This window comes from Macrobrachium nipponense, chromosome 1, assembly GCF_015104395.2.
Source record: "Macrobrachium nipponense isolate FS-2020 chromosome 1, ASM1510439v2, whole genome shotgun sequence".
Taxonomy (NCBI): Eukaryota; Metazoa; Arthropoda; class Malacostraca; order Decapoda; family Palaemonidae; genus Macrobrachium; species Macrobrachium nipponense.
Window position 1 is genome coordinate 135963581 of NC_087200.1, and position 20000 is coordinate 135983580.

Consider the following 20000-nt stretch of genomic DNA (forward strand, 5'->3'; position numbering starts at 1 on the left):
CTTGAGGCTTTGCTATTACTTTGCTGTACTTTGCTTGTCAGAATTGGAGGCTTTGATAATATGTAATTAGGTTTATGTTCTTCTGATTCAACATATTTTCTTATTTACTGTTTATTTCTATCTCTTTTCCATATACGGGATTTTTTTTCTGAGAATTGTTTTTCAGCTAAACTTACCTGCATCATTCTGGGAATGTTTGTTTTGGGGTTTCAGTTGTACCCACAATTTTTCCGTAAACCTACGGCAGTCACTGCATAGATGATTCTGATTTAACTTAAAAAATGTCAGCCATTATTCTTGATTCGTTTTAGGTCAGAGTTCCTTAACTGACCTCCAATTAGACGGCAAATCGAGGAGAGTCCAAAGAAGATGTGCAATAAAAAGTATAAGACAACAAGAGAGCAGCTGGAACCTACGGTGATGTATAGAGAAAACCTGCATTACTACCCTTATTTTGCCTCGTAAGATGCAATGATGGATATGAACAACTGAGCGATATCAGAATATAAAGGTAAAGGTAATTTTTATTTTATTAGTAAGAATGAGTGAGAAATGTAAGAAATTTTAAAATATAAGCCTAGCTATGTGACTTCATGTTCTCTTTCCTGTAATAATAATAATAATAATAATAATAATAATAATAATAATAATAATAATAATAATAATAATAATAATAATAATAACTTGACATATGCAGGAGCAAGATTAGTAGCAGAACTGATGGGGATTCGAACACCAACACCACCAGCACAACCAACCCAACAGAAACCAAAACAGCAACCTCCTTGGAAAAGGCGCCTGGAAAAGCAAATCATGGTAATGAGATCTGACTTGAGTAAACTGAAAGAGATGGCAGAAAAAAGTAAAAAAGGCTAAGAAGCAAGAAAACAAGGGAGGAACTCAACGAGAAAGTACAAAGTACAAGAGAGGGGACTAAACAAAAACACAATAGAAGACGTAAAACAGAGGCTTAAGGCCAAAGCACATAAGATCCAACGGTACACGAACAGGAATAAGGGATACCAACAGAACAAACTATTCGGAACCAACCAGAAAAGACTGTACAGCCAACTAAGAGGGGAAGACAACCACCCAGAAATTCCTGAAGCCGAACCAAGTAAGAGACTCTGGGAAAACATATGGAGCAATCCGATATCACACAACAAACATGCAACATGGCTCCAGGAAGTCAAGAAGAAGAAACAGGGAGAATAAAACAAAGATTCACAGAGATCACGACAGACACAGTCAGACACCAACTAAGAAAATGCCAAACTGGAAAGCCCAGGTCCCGATGAAGTCCATGGATACTGGCTCAAAACATTCAAGGCCCTACACCCACGAATAGCAGAACAACTCCAGCATTGTATCTCAAATCATCAAGCACCCAAATGGATGACCACAGGAAGAACATCCTTAGTACAAAAAGACAAGAGTAAGGGAAATATAGCCAGTAACTACAGGCCTATCACCTGCCTACCAATAATGTGGAAGTTACTAACAGGTATCATCAGTGAAAGGCTATATAACTATCTAGAGGAGACAAACACCATCCCCCACCAACAGAAAGGCTGCAGAAGGAAATGTAGGGCACAAAAGACCAGCTCCTGATAGACAAAATGGTAATGAAGAACAGTAGGAGAAGGAAAACCAACCTAAGCATGGCATGGATAGACTATAAGAAAGCCTTCGACATGATACCACACATGGCTAATAGAATGCCTGAAAATATATGGGGCAGAGGAAAACACCATCAGCTTCCTCAAAAATACAATGCGCAACTGGAATACAATACTTACAAGCTCTGGAATAGACTAGCAGAGGTTAATATCAGGAGAGGGATCTTCCAGGGCGACTCACTGTCCCCACTACTCTTCGTAGTAGCCATGATTCCCATGACAAAAGTTACTACAGAAGATGGATGCCGGCTACCAACTCAAGAAAAGAGGCAACAGAATTAACCATCTGATGTTCATGGACGACATCAAGCTGTATGGTAAGAGCATCAAGGAAATAGATACCCTAATCCAGACTGTAAGGATTGTATCTGGGGACATCAGGATGGAGTTTGGAATAGAAAAAATGCGCCTTAGTCAACATACAAAAAGGCAAAAGTAACGAGAACTGAAGGGATAAAGCTACCAGATGGGAGCAACATCAAACACATAGATGAGACAGGATACAAATACCTGGGAATAATGGAAGGAGGGGATATAAAACACCAAGAGATGAAGGACACGCAGAAGAATATATGCAGAGACTCAAGGCGATACTCAAAGTCAAAACTCAATGGAGGAAATATGATAAAAGCCATAAACACATGGGCAGTGCCAGTAATCAGATACAGCGCAGGAATAGTGGAATGGACGAAGGCAGAACTCCGCAGCATAGATCAGAAAACCAGGAAACATATGACAATACACAAAGCACTACACCCAAGAGCAAATACGGACAGACTATACATAACACGAAAGGAAGGAGGGAGAGGACTACTAAAGTATAGAGGACTGCGTCAACATTGAGAACAGAGCACTGGGGCAATATCTGAAAACCAGTGAAGACGAGTGCTAAAGAGTGCATGGGAAGAAGGACTAATAAAAGTAGACGAAGACCCAGAAATATACAGAGACAGGAGAAAGACAGACAGAACAGAGGACTGGCACAACAAAACCAATGCACGGACAATACATGAGACAGACTAAAGAACTAGCCAGCGATGACAATTGGCAATGGCTACAGAGGGGAGAGCTAAAGAAGGAAACTGAAGGAATGATAACAGCGGCACAAGATCAGGCCCTAAGAACCAGATATGTTCAAAGTACGATAGACGGAAATAACATCTCTCCCATATGTAGGAAGTGCAATATGAAAAATGAAACCATAAACCACATAGCAAGTGAATGTTCGGCACTTGCACAGAACCAGTACAAAAAAGAGGCATGATTCAGTGGCAAAAGCCCTCCACTGGAGCCTGTGCAAGAAACATCAGCTACCTTGCAGTAATAAGTGGTACGAGCACCAACCTGAGGGAGTGATAGAAAAACGATCAGGCAAAGATCCTCTGGGACTATGGTATCAGAACGGATAGGGTGATACGTGCAAACAGACCAGACGTGACGTTGATTGACAAAGTCAAGAAGAAAGTATCACTCATTGATGTCGCAATACCATGGGACACCAGAGTTGAAGAGAAAGAGAAGGAAAAAATGGATAAGTATCAAGATCTGAAAATAGAAATAAGAAGGATATGGATATGCCAGTGGAAATCGTACCCATAATCATAGGAGCACTAGGCACGATCCCAAGATCCCTGAAAAGGAATCTAGAAAAACTAGAGGCTGAAGTAGCTCCAGGACTCATGCAGAAGAGTGTGATCCTAGAAACGGCACACATAGTAAGAAAAGTGATGGACTCCTAAGGAGGCAGGATGCAACCCGGAACCCCACACTATAAATACAACCCAGTCGAATTGTAGGACTGTGATAGAGCAAAAAAAAAAAAATAATAATAATAATAATAATAATAATATAACTGTTGTTATTTTTATTATTTTTTTTATCAGTCATCCTTTTCGACTGGGTGGTTTTTAGTGTAGGGTTCTGGGTTGCATCCTACCTCCTTAGGAATCCATCACTTTTCTCACTATGTGCGCTGTTTCTAGGAGCACACTCCTCTGCATGAGTCCTGGTGCAACTTTGGCATCAAGTTTTTCCAGGTTCCATTTTAGGGATATTGGGATTGTGCCTAGTGTTCGTATGATTATGGGTACAGTTTCCACTGGCATATCCCATTTCCTTCCTATTTCTCTTTTCAGGTCCTGATACATATCAATCTTTTCTCTCTCTTTCTCTTCTACTCTGGTGTCCCATGGTATTGCGACATCAATGAGTGATACTTTCTTCTTGATTTTCTCAATCAACATCATGCCTGGTCTGATGGCACATATTACACTATCTATTCTGATACCATAGTCCCAGAGGATCTTTGCTTGACCGTTTTCTGTCTCCTTCAGATTGGTGTTCGTACCACTTACTACTGCAAGGTAGCTGGTGTTTCTTGCAATTACTGCAAGGTAGCTGGTGTTTCTTGCACAGGCTCCAGTGGAGGGCTTTTGCTACTGAATCATGCCTCTTTTTGTATAGGTTCTGTGCAAGTGCCAGACATTTGCCAGCTATGTGGTTTATGGTCTCGTTTTTCATATTACACTCCCTGCATATGGGTAAGATTTCATTCCCATCTATTGTTCTTTGGGCGTATCTGGTTCTTAGGGCCTGGTCTTGGTCTTATGCTGCAGTTAGCATTCCTTCTTTTTCCTTCTTGAGTCTCACATACTGTCCATGCATTGGTTTGTTGCGCCATTCTTCTTTTCTGTTTGTCATTCTCCTGTCTCTGTATATTTCTGGGTCTCCATCTACTTTTATCAGTCCTTCTTCCCATGCACTTCTTAGCCACTCGTTTTTACTGGTTTTCAGATATTGCCCCAGTGCTCTGCCCTCGATGTTGACGCAGTCCTCTATGCTTAGTAGTCCTTCCTTTCGTGTTATGTATAGTCTGTCTGTATTTGCTCTTGGGTGTAGTGCTTTGCGTTTCCTAGTTTTCTGGCCTATGCTGCAGAGTTCAGCCTTCGTCCACCCCACTATTCCTGCGCTGTATCTGATTACTGGTACTACCCATGTGTTTATGGCTTTCATCATATTTCCGGCGTTGAGTTTTGACTTGAGTATCGCCTTAAGTCTCTGCATGTATTCTTTCCTGATCATGTCCTTCAGCTCTTGGTATTTTATATCCTCTCCTTCTATTATTCCCAGGTACTTGTATTCTGTCTCATCTATGTGTTTGATGCTATTCCCATCTGGTAGCTTTATCCCTTCAGTCCTTGTTACTTTGCCATTTTGTATGTTGACCAAGTAACATTTCTATTCCAAACTTCATCCTGATGTCCCCAGATACAATTCTCACAGGCTGGATTAAGATACCTATTTCCTTGATGCTCTTATCATGAAGCTTGATGTCGTGCATGAGCATCAGATATTTAATTCTGTTGCCTCTTTCTCGAGTTAGTACCCAGTATCCATCTTCTGTAGTACTTTGGTCATAGGAATCATGGCTACTATGAATAGTAGTGGGGACAGTGAGTCGCCCTGGAAGATCCCTCTCCTGATATTATCCCAGAGCTTGTAAGTACTATATTCTAGTTGCGCATTGTATTTTTGAGGAAGCTGATGGTGTTTTCCTCTGCCCCATATATTTTCAAGCATTCTATTAGCCATGTGTGTGGCATCATGTCGAAGGCTTTCTTGTAGTCAATCCATGCCATGCTTAGGTTGGTTTTACTTCTCTTACTATTCTTCATTACCATTTTGTTTATCAGGAGCTGGTCTTTTGTGCCCCAACACTTCCTTCTGCAGCCTTTCTGTTGGCAGGGGGTGGTGCTTGTATCCTCTAGGTAGTTGTATAGCCTTTCACTGATGATACCTGTTGGTAACTTCCACATTAATAATGATAATAATAATAGTTTTTATTATCAGCTCAATGCCATATACATAAAATATTATACAAAGAATAGACAACAACATACACAGCCTAGATACATAAAATAATATAAAAAAATGATTAATCTGCAATATCCACAGTTGCTGAGGTAGTAAAAGAGATGGTAATAAAAATAATGGTAATAACCGTAATGAAATTGAGAATAGTTAAATAATTGAATATAACAAAACTATATTGATTATAATCACAGTAATAATGAAAGAAGGAAAACACCAGTAATGACAAAAATCGTAGCAATACAATAATGACAGATTCTGCAGATGGCATTTTGCAAAAACAGAGATTAAGTCATTTAGGGAACAAACGCCCCATTTTCCCAACTTCCCCACAATTTAGATCTTGCCTCACTCCTTAGGATGCTTTGTATGAGCGAATTGCTGCTGTTTCACAGATGGGTGGTCAGACTGGACATTGTTCGCCTTACAATGATTTTTAAATTGTCCAGGTGGTTTTCTGTGAACATCTGTGCGTGGATTGGTATCGAGGAGTGTTTGTGAGGCGTCTCAAAATGTCATTATGAACAATATTGATACGTCTCATAGTATGCTTGGTGTAGTTTGCCCACAGGGAGCACCCATAGATACATTAGCAATACAAGCGGAAGAGCAGCATTTTCATGTCTCGGTGACAGAAGGCAAACCTCCTTTCAGTCATGTTGCCAGTTGCACATAGTTTACAAAGCCTTTGTTCTATGTCTGCCCTATCTTTAGTCATCCATGATAATGTGACCCAAATACAAAAATTTGTGTACGAATTCCAGCCAATGATTTTCGAGGAAAATTTGTGGTTCTGTAATATGCTTAAGCAATCTCGGGAGCAGCGACATGCACTGGGTTTTGGTTTCATTGTATAGGATATCAAATTCCTTTGCATATTGGTGGCAAGTGTAGATGAGTCGTTGGAAATCACAACCATATAGTCAGCATTAACAGAGGTTGTTCATAGTTGTTTCATTGACGGTGCATCCAATTGGGAGTGAGTTCAGTTTGACATTCAAGGCATTTGTGTATGTATTAAACAGGTATGGAGAGAGAATGCCCCATTACCAAAGCCTGTTTAGAGAGCCGAAGGTGTATGATAATGCGTTACCCCATTTGACACAGAACTGCTGTTTGGAGAACCAGCAATATAAAATGCCAATTAGATATAGAGGTGGGCCTCTATTATGCAGCTTCAGGAAGAGCTCCAGGTAGTTTACTCTGTCAGATGCTTTTCTCACATCCACAAAACATAGGAAAACAAGAGAGGCTGATGATATGTAATAGTTCAGCAATTCTTTCGGTATGTAGATGCAGGTGTCGGTTGAGTGGTTTGCTTTAAATCCGAACTGGTTGTCAGTGGTGTATAGAAAGGGGAGAAGTTTCACTAGATGAAGCGACTCAAGTATCTTCAATGCAATCATTGTAATCGCAATCAGCCGATAATTGCCAGGGTCAACTGCACCCTTTAGCTTGTTTTTGATTAATGGTATCAGGAGAACTAAGAGTAGGGAGTCTAGAAGAAACTGGTGAATTATGCACGCATTGAATAGGGCAGCTAGCAAAATGTAAATTATCGGATGTCAGAATTTAAAAGCTTCTGCGGGAAGACCATTGCAGCCGTGCGATTTATTATTAGGTCGGTTGTTTATGGCATTGCTGATTTTACCTCACATAATGCAATCTGCAAAATGAAATTGAGTATTATCAGTAAAGAGGTTATCTACATCCCTTCGGGAGTCTTGATCGTACATGCAATTCAGGATATTGCTGAAGTGATCACCCCACATACTTGCAATAGCCTTGTCACCGACTGCTTCCCCTACTCTCTGTGATAGCTTTTTAGTTCCGGGATTTAATGACTAGATATCTTTCCAAAGACGAGGATAATAACCGGATTCTAAGTTTCTAGACATTGTATCGACTCTTAGTTGTTTTCCATTTAATCTGCAGTGGTTAAGAACAAATTTGAACTGCCCTCTCACCTGTCTCATTAGTAATGCAGAGTGTCCTTTCCTTGGGCTACCATTTAGCATCCACAGTAAAAACATTTCTCGGGAATATGTATACAGATCTTTAACCAAGTCATTCCATCCAGGTATATTACGAGAATTACATTGACGAAATCTAAAGGTAGCCCTGACTGAACCAAGCATGGCGGAAATTATGTTTGAATAGAATTCATTCAGATCCCTCTTGTGGTGGTCATTTCTACAATTTCTGTTAGCACAAAGTAAGGCGTCTGCTGGTTGCGCTATCGACCGAAACTTGGTTTCCATGGTCACCCTAAAGTATCTGGTTTTCTGTTGGCTTTTAAAATCCCAGTTTACAGCTGGTGGGCGGTCAGTTAGCTTGTTCACAGTAGGGAGGGATGGAGTACTGAATGACACCTGTAAAGGAATGTGATGGTAGCCTGTTGCAGGATCATACCAAATATTGAAGGTCATAATAGAATCTTGAAGTTTTGGAGATGTGATACAATGGTCCAGCCAGGAGGTTGTAATTGTGTCCACTCTATTTTGTACATATGAAGAGGAGGTGGGAGGGAGGACCATTACATCGCTAAAATTGAGAGCATGAGTACAGAAGCGAGTAAGTTCGTTACAAAATTGTTTTGTGGGGTGAGAATTATTGTCCCCGATTATACAAATATGATCAGCAGGAGAATCGTGAATAATACTGTGTAACTCACCTAGAATCAAGCAGTATTGATCAAAATTATTATTTTCCCTGGGCATATAAACATTAATTATTAGGATTGCAGAGTCCCCTACTGTCACTTGAAGCGCAAGCAATCTGTCGCTCCTGTAGGTCTTCACATTAACCATGTTATCTAACGATTTGTGCCACAGGAAAGAAAGGCCCCCTTTCAGGCGACTGGCTATGATTTGAACTGTAACTTGCATCGATAAAGTCAAGAAGGCTCTGAAGTCATTATGTAGAGAATCAATGAAGTCAAGAAGGCTCTGAAGTCTTTATGTATTGAATTGCAGATGGCAAGGTAATGTGGCCAGAGAAGCGTTTCTTGCAATGCAATGATGCCTTTGAAGTTTTTGCAGAACATTATTTAGGAGAGAAATATTCTGCTTGAGGCCAAAAATATTCCAAGAGATTATATCTACTGTATCCATGGCTACTCATGAAGATGGGAGATGGAAGCATTGATCATTTGGGTGGATGGGGAGTTAGCCAGGGGGTGTGGGCAGTCACTTGCTGTGGGAGATTGTCTGCCACTTGTGGTGGAAGTGACACCGGTTGGGGTGTCAGTAAGTTCCCCTGGGGGAGTTGGTCCCAGATTAGGTTATATCTTCAGACTATTATATTAGGTCTGAAATTCTCACATTTAAAAACACTGAGGTGTTGAAATAGGCAAGTAATCCTGTAAGCCACTTTATGTTTACTTTTGCATGGGAGTTCATGGGACATTAGGGGGTCGGAGCCCATAAGAAACTTTACGCTCTTCACTATGGTGTCTAGCGTCACTGATGAGCGCAGATTGTGAATTGCTACGTAACCTCTTCTCAGGTTTCGGGCGATGTGAAACACATTTGTTGAGCTCCTGTCCAGCAGCCAAATGAGAGGTTCTTTTATTTTTTCTGCTTGGTTGTGTCTGCCAGCCGCTAGACCCATCATGATGACTTTCATCCACATCCACGATGGGGGGCCAGGGGGGATAGGTAGGATTGGGGGATCCATGAGGGCTTGTGATCGTCACTGAAGCTCTATCTTCCACCGGGGGCACTGGGGAGGAAGAAGAGTTTAGGAGTCCAACAGTCCTCTCAGAACGGTCTATAGGTGATGGGGGCACTTCAACTGAGGGGGAGAGGTCAGTTGACACCTGGGTGGGTATGGCCATCTCGACATCGTGTTGCAGCCTCATTTCTCCCATGTTACTGGGAGGCAAGGAAATAATGGATACCACATTCAAAGGAATCTGATGGCTTTCTGTACGTTTGTCTGGTGATGCCTGCACTCCTTTGATTGCATCCCAGATCCCTGTGAGATTGTTATTTGTTTCCACAGTTTTAAGATTATTTCTGAGAGGGATTTTGCTTTTGGAAGGTATTTTCTGCCCTGTGGTACACCGCAGGTGGGCTTAGGTCAGCAGGCCCCTTTGAAGGCAGATTGTAAGGTCTCATCGGTGTAGACTTCCACCGAGCAGGTCCTTTGCCATAAAGTGATATATGATATTATATTCTTGTGAGAGAACAGGGTTTTTTCGGATCGCTCCTTGAGAACGTTAATTTCCTCATCGAAGACATCACTGACAGATTGTATAGCAGACTCGATATCGGAACGGTTCGATTGTTATTATATAAAGTAGAGACAGTTGTTCGTGAGTATGGAACTTGTGTGTGGGGCACAGGCATCGGTAGGTGCCAGGGTCACTTGCGAGACTGTTGGAGGTTGGTCAGATGACATTTTTGTGGTAAAGGCAGGGCCAAGCACTAGCTGATACACTGCACTCTTTTACCCATTTCCAAGGACCAATAGGCCTCGAGTAGCTGTAATTTGAAAGATTTCTAAGGCCCTGATTGGAGCAGACAGAGTATTAATATATCTGCAATTACACAACACTCTCTGGCTTACACGCCGGGTATTACGTGTAGACACTATTAACACATTGCTCACTATAAGTGGTATAATCACCAAGGGCGAAACCCCTTCTTTTTTGTAAAGAAACGCGAGAGAAACCTCCAAAACGTCTGCCACCACATAAACTGAGTGGCAGGTGATAGGCCTGTAGTTACTAGCTATATTTCCCTTGTTCTTATCTTTTTGTTCTTATCTTTTTTCATCCATTTGGGCACATGGTGGTTTGTGATACAATGCTGGAGTTGTCTGTTATTTGTTGGTGTAGGGCCTTGAAGTTTTTGAGCCAGTATCCATGGACTTAATCGGGGCCTGGGGCTTTTCAATTGGGCATTTTCTGGAGCCATGTTGCATGTTTGTTGTGTGATACTGGATTGCTCCGTATGTTTTCCCAGAGTCTCTTACTCGGTTCAGCTTCAGGAAGTTCCTGGTGGTTGTCTCCCCTCTTAGTTGGCTGTATAGTTTTTTCTGTTAGTTCCAAAGAGTTTTTTCTGTTGGTATCCTTTATTCTTGTTCATGTACCGTTGGATCTTATCTGCTTTGGCTTTAAACCTCTGTTTTGTATCTTCTATTGTGTTGTTTAGTCTCATCTCCTGTACTTTGTATTTCTCGTTCAGTTCCTCCCTTATTTTCTTGCTTCTTAGCCTCTTTTCTTTCAGTTTACTCAGTCAGATCTCAACACCATGATTTGTTTTTCCAGGGCCCTTTTCCAAGGCGGTTGCTGTTTTGGTTTCTGTTGGGTCGGTTGTGATGGTGTTTGTTAGTGTTTGTTTCCCCATGAGTTCTATTACTAGTCTTACTCCTGCATATGCCAGGTTATTTGTTTCTGTGATACTGGTGGCGTGTATTTGTTTCATTATTTCATTGACTTCACCTGTTTTCTCCTTTAGTTTCTTTATGTTGTAAGCTTTCATGGAGGGGATCTTTGTTCCTTCTGTATCCATTGCCCGATCTTCTCCAGCCATTCCGTCCTCTCCATTACTTCTTCCGTGTTTCTTCATATGCCGTTGTTTGGTAGCTCATTATTCCTGTCGTTTTTGGTGATATCGTCAGTTCGTCATCTTGTCCTTCGTTGCTGGGAGTTATTTCTCTTTCCAGTTCCTCTCTTTCTGTTGTGAAGTGCCAATTCTTTTTCTTTATATTCCACATTTGATCTGCCAGCCTCTGTTCTGTTTGAGGGGTGTTATTTCTCTCATTCCGTAGTTAACCTAATAGTACAGCGGCATAGCAAAAAAATTCATAAGAATTGTGCATTTGGTGATGGAAGCACCAAACATGGATGAATGATAGAATATTATATTGGGAACATTTTCAGATATGGAACCACTTTTGTAGTAATCCCAAAGTCGCCGCCATATTGGATTTCAAAATGGCGGCTTACAAATCTTTAATTACAGATAATTCTGGTTATATACCAGCTAGAGACTTGGTTTTAGTGTCTAGATATACATATTTGAGGTCAAGGAATTGAATGGTTCTAGTTAGAAGTTGATTTGGTGACGCCATATTGGATTTCAAGATGGTAGGCTAAAAAAAAATGAGAAATTTATGACTGATATATTTGGTTCTGTGTCAGCTATATACTTGATTCTGGTATTTTTCTTTCTCATCCAGATTTCAACCATGTCGAAACGGTTCAAGGTAGTTGATGTTTCCAAGCCTCTAACTCCCACACCAAAACTGGACTGGGAACTCTGTGTTCTGTGCCAAGCTGATAAAGAAGAGTCCCTACAGTGTCCTGCTGCAATTAAAAGAAAAGATTCAGGTGCTGGATACAAGACATTTGAGGACAATATGTTAGCATTCAGTGAACTACATATTTGAGGTCAAGGAATTGAATGGTTCTAGTTAGAAGTTGATTTGGTGACGCCGTATTGGATTTCAAGATGGTAGGCTAAAAAAAAAAAAAAAGAGAAATTTATGACTGATATATTTGGTATGTGCCAGCTATATACTTGATTCTGGTGTCTAGATGTACAAATGTGAAGCCAAGGAATTAAATAGTTGTAATGAAACATGTTTTAATTCACATTATCAACTGATAATCAAGTGATAATCCCATAATTATTATGTACATTTATATGCATGTAATTATACACACGACAAGCAAGAGAACTTGCGTATCAATCAATTCAATAACACTTAAGTTCTGCACAGTTCCAAATCAGTCTGAGCAATCACCATCACAGCCACATAGTGCTGTGCATTTCAGAGCTGCTTTCTTACACTTGCATCTCCCACTGCAACCTTGCTGTCGCTCTTTCTTTGTATCTAGTATATGCACGGTGCTGAAGTATGTGCAGGGCAGCAGCATTTTACCTGGTGGGCGCGTCTTGTACGGCTGACATGAGCTGCATGCAGGAAGGAGTCTGCTGTGCCTGTTGTTGCTATCTCTGCCTGAACCAATGCCTCTGTCCAACCACTGTCTTGCAGCCAGTTTCCTGCTGTCTTCCAAGCTGCCATCTCTGTGTGTAGAGCGCCTAGCATTACTACAAATAGATCTTCACCAAATGTGTCTGGCCAGTTCCATTGCACCTCCTTGGTGATTGCATACAGTGGTTGGTCCAGTGTGATGATGGGTATCTGTCCAGGATTTAGCTCATTGACCGCTGCTTTCACTACATCCATGGCATGACGGATCATTGCCACCGAGTGGGCTTGGTCATGGAAGAGGGGTAGCAAGGCAGTGGGTGTGACTGTGATATTAGTATGCTGGGCTGCTTGGCTCTCTGCATGATGTGCAGCCCACGAAATGTTTCCTGGATTCTGCGTATCGCCACTGTCACCCAGCATCCTTCACAGCCTGGAGCCACTTCTTCTCTTTATCGAGCTCAGCTTGTGCAGGATTCCTCTGCAGTGACGCTTGGGTTCCAGCTGGTACATGGTTTTTTTGGACAGGTGAAGTAACTGGCTGTACGTCTGTATAATACAGTGGAAGGTCACCCACAGCCTTGACATTGGAGATACCCCCGATGATGACAATACCTCGGTCTGTGCCTTGATTGTCACAGTCTGGATGTTGTATTAATGAAAGACCAGTTCCATGGAATGAGTCGTGTGCTGTCGTGGAGCTGGGATTGTGGTCTATATTATCCACAGCTGCTGTGGTGAACACACTACTGCGGAGCTTTGGGGGGCAAACCACCTTTTCCATCTGAAAGCGCTGACATGTCCCGTTGCCCAGCTCTGCAGAGATCCGTAGCACTCTATCATATGCAATGCTGATCCCTAGTCCAGATAGTGTGTCAACTAATTCCCTCTTTCTCGTATGGGCATGAAGCATCAAGCCAAGATATATTGGCAAGGGAGTCTCTTGACTGATGCTGTGTCGCACGTCTGTGCCTGCACCTCTTCTCTCATGTTTCACACTGTTGTATTTGATTAGTTGAGCTATGGTCAAAGATGCTGAGGACGATGATTGACGTGCCTGGTTTTTGATGCCTACACCCTCTAGCATCATGGAGACCATTGTCAGCAGCAGTTGTGGCACAGACTCTTCTTGGCATTTGTCTGAGAAGGAACCATTAAAAGGCTGAGATGACTGGAACATATCCTTCCTTATAATGCGGGCAGCTCGTGCCAGGTGCACAGCATCACTGTCAATGTCATGTTGACATGCTTTGGCTAGTGCACTGCCAATGTCTTCCTTATACACCAGCAGGATATCTCGTCCCTTTCTGTGCTCCTGCAGATCAGGCAAATATGCCAGGATTCGCTCCTTGAGTCTGGTTGTATGGACTCGTGTTTCCAGCACAATGCCGAGCTGTTCCATTCTCGTTGTGTACAGCTTAGTGAGGTCTACCATCTTGAACACAAGGAGCAGTGTCCTCTTCTTTTGCAGTTTCCTCTATGTATGTTACCAGTTCAGACAGGACTATTGCTGAAATGACATCTACTTTGCTCTGGCTTTCCTCAGCAAGTGTTTTTGCTGCCCTCACTCGCTTGTATAGGGATGTCAAACATTTCTTGTGGTACTTGGCCTCTCTTGCCACCATATCCCCAGCACTCAGTTGGGCTAACAGAATGGTATCCTCAAGAAACTCGGCAGCGTTGCGAACCTGCTTATCTAGTTCCAGTGTCGCTACTTGATGAAACTCTGAACCAGCTGTTGGTGGCAGAAGAAGCATAGATGATTGCGTATGTTTTCGACACAAGCTGCCTTAGATCCAGTTCGCTTGTACTCATCTGTGCTTGTACTGGTGGCAGGGCTTCCTTCAGAATGACCTCTTTTCTGTGCCCGTTGTAGCTTGGTAGTGTTGTATTTCACCCTGCATGACTTGTGCCACTTGGTTTGGTGGACAGCCAGAGTGGCAGCTATCCCTTGGCCTTCATCTAGTTGTTGTAAGTCCATATCTTGTGGCAGCTCACCTAGTTCACTGAATGCTAACATATTGTCCTCAAATGTCTTGTATCCAGCACCTGAATCTTTTCTTTTAATTGCAGCAGGACACTGTAGGGACTCTTCTTTATCAGCTTGACACAGAACACAGAGTTCCCAGTCCAGTTTTGGTGTGGGAGTTAGAGGCTTGGAAACATCAACTACCTTGAACCGTTTCGACATGGTTGAAATCTGGATGAGAAAGAAAAATACCAGAATCAAGTATATAGCTGACACAGAACCAAATATATCAGTCATAAATTTCTCATTTTTTTTTTAGCCTACCATCTTGAAATCCAATATGGCGTCACCAAATCAACTTCTAACTAGAACCATTCAATTCCTTGACCTCAAATATGTATATCTAGACACTAAAACCAAGTCTCTAGCTGGTATATAACCAGAATTATCTGTAATTAAAGATTTGTAAGCCGCCATTTTGAAATCCAATATGGCGGCGACTTTGGGATTACTACAAAAGTGGTTCCATACCTGAAAATGTTCCCCATATAATATTTGATCATTCCTCCATGTTTGGTGCTTCCATCACAAAATGCACAATTGGTTTGCTATGCCGCTGCACTATAAGGCCTAACTGGCATGACATTCAAGCCTGAGTGGGGTTTTAGGTGGGGTGGGGGTTGGTGTCAGAGGTAATTTACAATCTTGTCAAAGTGCAAACGAGAACTAAATATGACAAAAATGTCTGTTTGCCCAAGTGCCACCAGAGTCCTGCACGATATTATGCAAACATGCACAATCTTTTAATGCTAGGCTTCTTGGCTAACAAAAACAAATTTCTCCCCAAAATAAAATTCTGAAGGAAATTAAGTTTGTTCTTTATAAATTAGTAAGAGAGAGAGAGAGAGAGAGAGAGAGAGAGAGAGAGAGAGAGAGAGAGAGACAGTAGATGTTTGTGTGTGTGTGTGTGAGTGATGTATGTGCACGTGATAACGGCATTCATGAATGTTGAATACATATCTCTGTATTATGACGAGAGAGAGAGAGAGAGAGAGAGAGAGAGAGAGAGAGAGAGAGAGAGAGAGAGAGGATGATTGCATAATATCACGTAACACGTAAATGTTCAGAACGAAATATTGCAACTATTTCCTGTTCATTAAGGTGATAGAAATCTGATGTTGGTAATTGATGGCATAGATAATAAATTCAATAAATGGTGACATTGCTTTTCAACTCGAGCGAGAGAGAAGAGAGAGAGAGAGAGAGAGAGAGAGAGAGAGAGAGAGAGAGAAGGGCTACCTAATTTCTCATAACCCTGAAATATTCAACGCGAAATATAGCGAATTTTTTCTTCTTCACTGAGTAAACATGCTATTGAGAATTCTGATATCGGTAATCGATCTTATTATAAAATCCGATGTGTTAAGCGGTATGTTCTAATTTCCAGAGAGAGAGAGAGAGAGAGAGAGAGAGAGAGAGAGAGAGAGAGAGAGAATTCATATGAAACTAGGAAAGTTTAGCTGCAATTGTGTTCCTGACAGGAGTGATGAAATATCCGAAGATAGATATCGCGAACATCTGCCTGTTCATAATTCTTATGTCCTTAATATTAACATCTGGCATCGTTCATCGAACTGAACAGGATGCATCCACGTATAACATAGGAGAAAGTGGAATACGCCTGTAAATTTATGATGGCAAAAATAACTAAATATCATACATTAGCATCGTAACTGGATGCTCTTGAGATTATCGACGAGAATCACCTTATAGAATACTAATATCTTGCTTTGTGAGTTACACACAGACTTTAAATTCTTTTTGTAAACACTGGCAACAAAAGAGGGCAAATAACAGCAAATGTGAAGGGTAATTTTTATACTTTGGATGATATATCAAGTACTTGGTACATACTTGTATATAAAAAAAAAAAAGTTCACAAATCCATATGCATAAATCTAAAATTCTAAAGTATATAAAAATACACATGTGATTACTATGATTAAAATTCAGCTCAACAACATTTCTTTTTGGAGGAGGAAGATCAAAAAGCTGTTGACTTTCACCTTTTCCTCATAAATATGTGGTTCCTGACGTTTCTTCGAAGTTTCTTCGGCGTAATCGAGGTTTCTCTACCGCGTATATTGCAGAATGAAACTCTCAATCGTGGCCCATGATATCATGGGCCATGACTGAGATTTCATTCAGCAGTATACGCGGCAGAGACAACTCGATTACGCCGAAAAAACTTCGGCGCCTATTTTTAACTTGGATTAAGTTCAGAGGATTTTAACTTTTACCGTTTCCCCTCAGAGGACAAGGTTCCTTAAATTCTTGATGTTAACCTGTTCCCCTAAGAGGATGTAGTTCCAGATATGATTAAATCTCACATACTACCCTTAGAAGAGGTGCTGGTTCGACATTGTCATCTTCAATCATTTTCCCTTTGAAAATGTAATAAAGGACTGTGGTAACTTTCAGATATTTCCCTTACGAAAAGCGGTTCCAAGTATTATTATCTTCCAATATTTAATGCATAGAAGGTAGGGTCAAAGGCGTGGTTAAATGTTTCCAGGCAAGCAGGATCGGGATGCTAGCTGTATGCATATATATTTAGTAGCAATGAACCACATCCAAGTAGCTTTTGATAGATAATTTAATTTACTTTCAAGGCCCCTGTTTTATTTGTAAAAAAAATTTTACTTTCAAGGTCCCTGCATTATTTAGAAAAAAGGACTTTACATTCAACGTCCTGCATTATTTAGAAAAAGGACTTTACTTTCAAGGTCCCTGCATTATTTAGAAAAGGGACTTTACTTTCAAGGTCCCTGCATTATTTAAAGAAAGGAATTTACTGTCAAGGTCCCTGCATTATTTAGAAAAAGAAATTTACTGTCAAGATCCCTGAATTATTTAGGATAAGGAATTTGCTGTCAATGTCCCTGCATTATTTAGAAAAAGGAATATACGTTCAAGTCCCCTGCATTATTTAGAAAAAGGAATATGCTTTCAATATCCCTGCATTATTCAGAAAAAAGAATGTACTGTCAAGGTCCCTGCATTATCTAGAAAAAGGAATTTACTCTCAAGGTCCCTGCATTATTTAGAGAAAGGAATTTACTGTCAAGGTCCCTACATTATTTAGTAAAAGGAATTTACTTTCAAGGTCCCTAATTTATTTAGAAAAAAGAATTTACTGTCAAGGTCCCTACATTATTTAGTAAAAGGAATTTACTTTCAAGGTCCTTGCATTATTTAGAAAAAGGAATTTACTGTCAAGGTCCCTACATTATTTAGTAAAAGGAATTTACTTTCAAGGTCCCTAATTTATTTAGAAAAAAGAATTTACTCTCAAGGTTTGTACATTATTTAGTAAAAGGAATTTACTTTCAAGGTCCTTGCATTACTTAGAAAAAAGAATTTACTCTCAATATCCTTGCATTACTTAGAAAAAAGAATTTACTTTCAAGGTCCTTGCATTACTTAGAAAAATGAATTTACTTTCAAGGTCCCTCTATCATTTAGAAAAAGTAATATACTTTCAAGTCCCCTGTATTATTTAGAAAAAAAATTATTTTCTATGTCCCTGCATTATTTAGAAAAAGGAATTTACTGCCAAGGTCCCTGCGTTATCTAGGAAAAGGAATATACTTTCAAATCCCCTGCATTATTTAGAAAAAAGAATTTACTATCAAGACCCCTGGATAATTTAGAAAAAGAATTTACTTTCAATGTCCCAGCATTATTTAGAAAAAGGAATATACTTTCAAGGTCCCTGCATTATTTAGAGAAAGGAATTTACTTTCAAGTCCCCTGCATTATTTGATAAGAGGTATTTACTTTCAGGGTACTTGCGTTATTTAGAAAAAGGAATTTACTGTGAAGAACCCTGCATTATTTAGAGAAAGGAATTTACTGTCAAGGTCCCTGCATTGTTTAAAAAAAAAGAATGTACTTTCAATGTTCCTGCATTATTTAAAAAATGGAATTTACTGTCAAGACCCCTGCATTATTCAAAAAAAAAAATTTACTTTCAATGTCCTTGCATTATTTAGAAAAAAGAATTTACTTTCACTGTCCTTGCATTATTTAAAAAAGGAATATACTTTCAAGTCCCCTGCATTATTTAGAAAAGGGAATTTTCTGTCAAGATCCCTGCATTATTTAGAAAAGGGGATTTACTGTCAAGGTCCCTGCATTATTTAGAGATAGGATTTTACTGTCAAGGTCCCTGCATTATTTAGAAAAGTGAATTTACTTTCAATGTCTCTGCATTATTTAAAAAAGTGAATTTACTTTCAATGTCCCTGCATTATTTACAAAAAGTAATTTACTTTCAAGGTCCCTTCATTATTTAGAAAAAGGAATTTTCTGTCAAGATCCCTGCATTATTTAGAAAAGGGGATTTACTGTCAAGGTCCCTACATTATTTAGAAAAAGGAATTTACTGTCAAGGTCCCTGCATTATTTAGAAAAAGAAATTTACTTTCAATGTCCCTGCATTATTTAGAAAACGAAATTTACTTTCAATGTCCCTGCATTATTTAGAAAAAGAAATTTACTGCCAAGTTCCCTGCATTATTTAGAAAAAGGAATTTACTTTCAATGTCCCTGTATTATTTAGGAAAAGGAATTTACTTTCAATTTTCCTGCATTATTTAGAAGAAGTAATTTACTGTCAAGGTCCCTGAATTATTCAGAAAAAAAGAATTTACTTCCAATGTCCCTGCATTATTTAGAAAAAGGAATTTACTTTCAATGTCCCTGCATTATTTACAAAATAGGAATTTGCTTTCAATGTCCCTGCATTATTTAGGAAAAGGAATTTACTTTCAATGTCCCTGTATTATTTAGGAAAAGGAATTTACTTTCAATGTCCCTGCATTATTTAGAAAAAGGAATTTACTTTCAAGGTCCCTGCATTATTTAGAGAAAGAAATTTACTGGAAAGTCCCTTCATTATTTAGAAAATTAATTTACTTTCAAGTCCCTGCATTATTTAGGAAAAGGAATTTACTTTCAATGTCCTTGCATTATTTAGAAAAAGAAATTTACTTTCAAAGTCCCTGCATTATTTAGAAAAAAGAATTTACTTTCAATGTCCCTGCATTATTTAAAAAAAAGAATTTACCTTCAAGATCCCTGCATTATTTAGAGAAAGGAATTTACTTTCAAGGTCCCTGGATTATTTAGAAAAAAAATTTACTTTCAAGGTCCCTGCATTATTTAGAAAAAGTAATATACTTTCTAGTGTCCGACATTATTTAGAAAAAAGAATTTACTTTCAATGTCCTTGCATTATTTAGAAAAAAGAATTTACTTTCAAGTTCCCTGCATTATTTAAAGAAAGGAATTTGCTTTCAAGGTCCCTACATTATTTAGAAAAAGGAATTTACTTTCAATGTCCTTGCATTATTTAGAAAAAAGAATGTACTTTCAATATCCTTGCATTATATAGAAAAAAGAAATTACTTTCAATATCCTTGCATTATTTAGAAAAAAAAATTTACTTTCAATATCCTTGCATTATTTAGAAA